Source organism: Cucumis melo, unplaced genomic scaffold (genome assembly GCF_025177605.1).
Source record: "Cucumis melo cultivar AY unplaced genomic scaffold, USDA_Cmelo_AY_1.0 utg001046l, whole genome shotgun sequence".
NCBI lineage: Eukaryota > Viridiplantae > Streptophyta > Magnoliopsida > Cucurbitales > Cucurbitaceae > Cucumis > Cucumis melo.
In genome coordinates this window covers 17501-22500 of record NW_026124366.1, presented here as the reverse complement: position 1 = coordinate 22500, position 5000 = coordinate 17501, and positions in this window count along the sequence as shown.

The following is a 5000-nucleotide window of genomic DNA, read 5'->3' as shown; positions in this document are numbered from 1 at the left end:
ATGTAGAGATATAGACCAATATATTGGGGAAGGAAGCAGCCACTTTGACATCTCTTCATCTCCAAAGAATTCTCGATGTGAAAACACAGAGACAAAAGGATGATCTTTGAATAGGAAAAAGAGTGGATCTGCAGGATCCCAAATGAATTGGCTTATTCGAAAAAAGCCTTGTTCTTTGGAAGATCTATCTCGTGTCTGGTACTGCACGGTTCCACTCTGCAAGAACTCCAAATCATTCTCTTGAAGCTCATCCTCTTTATCATAAATGATCCGCTTGCCCCGAAATGACCTAGCCCAATAGGGAAATCCCAATTCATTGAGCCTTTTGATACAATCAAATAGAAAGCCCCAAGGGCGCCATATTCTAGGAGCCCAAACTATGTAATTGAAGAAATCCTCCTCTATCTCTATCTGTTGCGGGTCGAGGACTCCTTCCCCTTCTTCAAACTCCGATTCGTATTGTTGATAGAGAAATCTCTGATCAACGATAGAACAAGATCCATTTTGTATCATATCTAAGGGATTCCTGGGTTCGGGCCGAAGAAGCAATGTCACTCGATCATTATCAAATCGACTGCAATCTTTTTCTGTCCGTGAGGATCCCAACAGAGCGCCTTCTACTTCTAATAGGCCATGAACTAGATCAGAATCATTCTCAACGAGTCCATAGATCCCATTTTTTTCATCGGGTCCGGGTAGAGACCAAAGGTCTTGAACGACCAATCCGGCAGAACAAATCAAAACATAAAGAAGTATCATTAATTTCTTCATGCTCGTTTGAAGTTCGAAGTACCAGTTGTACAAATAAGAACCCCCTTCGTTACATGATTTCTTCTTCATATAGATAGATATAGGATCTATGGAGCAATTACTTAGAAGTACATTTTGTGCAACAGCCCTTCCTATCTGATAGAAAAGGATCGCATGATCCTGAAACGATCTTACCTGGGATAGCAAATCCCAAGTTTGTCTATGAAGAGCAGATTGAATTATATTAGTGTCTATAATTGATTTCTTCTGCGTAATACTAATCGATAGGGCCTCATTGGTAAGTGCTACAAGATCTCGTACATTGGAACCCATGGTTATGGAACCGAATCCATTAGTATGGAACATTTTCTTTTCCAAGCGAAATCCCCTAGTATATGAAAGAGTGAAAAAGTGCTTTCGTTGTTGTGGAATAAGAAGCCTTCGTATTTTAATGCATGTATTCAATTTATTCGGAGCTATTAGAGCGGGATCCACTTTTTGGGGAATATGGGTCGAAGCAATAACAAGAATATTTGTAGTGGAACATCTTTCAAAATCCCTGGAGAGATAGTTCACTAATAGACCAAGGGATAAGTAATTCGACTCAGTCACATACAGATTATGAATGTTTGGAATCCATATTATGCAAGGAGACATTGCTTTTGCTAATTCGAATTGAAGGGTGATATAAAATCGGTCTATTTCCAGCATCATATCCTTAGTTAGCGCATTCATCATAGTTAGAAGCTCCAGCTCCGTATCAAGGTCACGGTCGATATCGTCACTATCATCAATATCGCCACTATCATCAATATCGTCACTATCATCAATATCGTCACTATCATCAATAAGAAAACCCTTAGGCTTCTTATCCAGCAACTTGTTCAGAAATACTGTAACGAAAGGAAGATAGGAGTTTGTCGCTAGGTATTTGACCAAATAGGATCGTCCAGTTCCTATAGAACCTATCACTAAAATACCCCTAGAGGGGGGGAGGGCTAATAAGCGGAGCGAAAAGGGTTTTCCATGAGATGGGAAATGAAAACTATTAGCCCCACACGAGGTTTGTGAATAAGTGATTGTCTGATAATGAGCAAGGAATGTCCGTCTTTCTGCTAAACAGGATGTATTGAACTCATAATTCATTAGATACTTTTTATGAATGTCAACTAAGTATCGTAAGTAAATTACTCCCGGTTGTTCAATCATTTGATAACCAGAGTCATTCTTTGATAAATGATCACTATGAGTCAGACTCAATAGAATTTGATCAATCCTTTTTTCTGTCGTTAAGGTGGAGAACTGAATCAAGAATTCTCTTTCTTTATCATCAATCGAATCACTGTTCGAGACCCAGGATTGGATTTTCTCATCAATCCAATCACCGTTCACATTTTTTCTTATCAATGAATATATCTCTTTACTTGTATGACTTAGATGTCTCGTATTTCTCGAAAAAGCGATTCGATTGATGGGATTTGGTATGATACTTATGAGATCGATGAGATTGATATTCCAATCTTTCTTCTTCGAACGTATTGATTTGACCCCATAAGCGGGACCGCCACCCCATAGCATGTTGCCACCAGAAGCAGAACCCCATATTTCTTCTAGAGAATCTCCTAATTGTTCCAGAGCAACTAGAAAGAGATTCTTTAACCAGAAAGAATTCCTGGGATACCTATCCAGAAGTTTTCGCAACTCAATCATGTATGATGGAATCATCAAAGATTTGACCTTTTCGAACTCTGTCTGTAACTCACTATAGGCTCGAGAAACAAAGAGAAGATGTGTACGAACGAGATATACAGCAATAAGAAGAAGGAAAAGGATTGAATAGAGGAACTCCCGAACATTTGGCCATCTCAGATGTGTCGATATCGATGGTGACTCATTATTTCGATGAATCATTTCTTCGGACAGAAGAAGATTAGGTAAACACTTACTCGAAATCTCACTTATCAGATTCCATTGTAGAAGACACAATTTTCTCTGAAGAATTCGCCATGATATTATGCATGGATCATATATATCATGAAAAATGTATACAAATTTTTGGATGCTACTTAGTATCGGCAATAGGTCTGAAAAAGTATCTAAAAATAGCAAATTTAGATATTTGTACCCTGTCGAAGTAAGGAACCATGGCATATATGTTTGGAATAGATTCCATTTTGAGAGAGTTGAAAAAGCACTATCTCGTTGAAAGGTTCTATACATCTGCCCTTTCTCAAGGCATTTCTTTAGACAAAGACTCCGTTTTTTCCTCTTTTCGGATGGTAAATATTTCTCAGAACATGGAGTGTGAATCAAACCCATGTTTGAATTGAAATTGAGATACTGATGCAAGTTCTTCCCCTCTGAATCAGATAGATTCATATCTGAAAGAGGTTGACAATAAGTTCTTTCAAAATTGACTATTTGTCCCTCTGTTAGAGGTGTTCCAGAAATGTCTGCGATCGAGTAAATAGCTCGACGAACGAATGGATCGGATCGAATTGGAAAATGGAAAGATTTGTACAAGTTATACCTTTCGTCACCACTTTGTGGAAAATCGTTAGGTATGAATATGTTAGATACCTGTGACTCGATTGGTGAAATAGTATCTCTCTCCAAAAAAGCATGTTTTTTTTTACCGCCGCACAAAGAAAATATTTTGTTGCGAATGAACAAGATATTGAGGAATTGTCCATACGTAAAATCATAATTATTGATACGGGCCTTTTCCACATAATCCACATAAAAAGGGAATCTTTTGTTACAATAGAAGCAGAAGTGATGTGGATTATTCAAGAATCGAAGTCGAGTTGCTTTATAAAAAGAAGATATCAATGAACTTCTATGAAATGGTTTCACGGGATTTAGCCAATTGTCTTGATCGTGGGATATCATTGAGAAATAGGAATCCGTGTTATCAAAGGATTTCCTGCGATTATTTCTAGTATGGAATGAGTCAATCATCCACTTTGGTATCTTATTGAACAAAAATGGTGATATTGTTCCTCCATTGATCAAGAATTTCGATTTTTGGGAAGTATAATGATCATCCAATAAGAAGGGTTTCAATTTTTTCAAATGAACGATTTGAAGACCTATTGATTCTAACAACTGATTGCAGAGTTGATCATTCGGACCTTTCAATTCATAGATGTGGATCTCGGACCTATGAAGGGGGATATTCCCGAAACTCACAAAGAAAAAAGGAAGTGAGTTAGACAAAAAGAGAAGAAACTTGGACAAAAAAACAAGTAACTTGGACAAAAAGAAACGAAGTGACTTAGACAAATCTTTTTTATCGATAACCTCAGACCAATCAATCGAATATTGATTAATACGTAATCGATCGAACACTACTTGAAAATGAAAATGGCTCTTCTGCTCAGAAATGAAATGTTCCTGGAAATTCTTGCTCCCATTGGACCATTTGTATCTATATGCATTAGGATCCCGATTCATGGATCTCTCGGTTCGAGAAATCAAAATAAGAGGATCGAACCATTTCTTCTGACCCTTTTTGAAATTTGATAAATGTTGGTTGATCGTATATTTCATTATAGTTCTATGATTCAGAGTATCATTTCCTATTTGATCCCTTTGAATTCCATATTCCAAGTCGCGATCGGATCTATTCATTAAAAAGAATCGATTCAATACATTTCTTATGTACCCATAATATTGGATTTGAATCAGATTTCGGATCAATCTATATTGATTGACTGCCTCCATTATGTTGTTGCTAGCAAATACCACTATTTTTTGTTTTGGATCTTCCAAATCATTCCCGGGGGAGGTCCGGACCCATTTTTTTCTGATCCTTCGATAAAAAGATTCATTCTCTTCATAAAAAATAGGAGGTAGAACCAATAAATATTTCTTTTTCGATTCATCCCTGGAGTTGAATACCTCATTCAAGAATTGTTTTTGATCCAATCCGTAGGAATCAATAGAAAAGGCAAATCCCTTATGATACACCAGATCCGGCTCGGTTATTGATAGAGTGAATAGATCTGCCATTTCTTGAAATCTCTCTTCTGATTCAAAATCGTGGTGTAACGTGTATCCCCTCCTGTTCCGGTCATGGAATAGATGAAATAAATAAATAAATGGATTTTTGTTCAAGAATGAAATCTTATTGGAACTGTCCATATCCAGTTCATCCTTCGGAACCATATCACATCCCGGATCTGATGAAATAGGATGAATTGAGACGGTATTTTGTAAATACGTAATTATCTTGAATATATTAACTA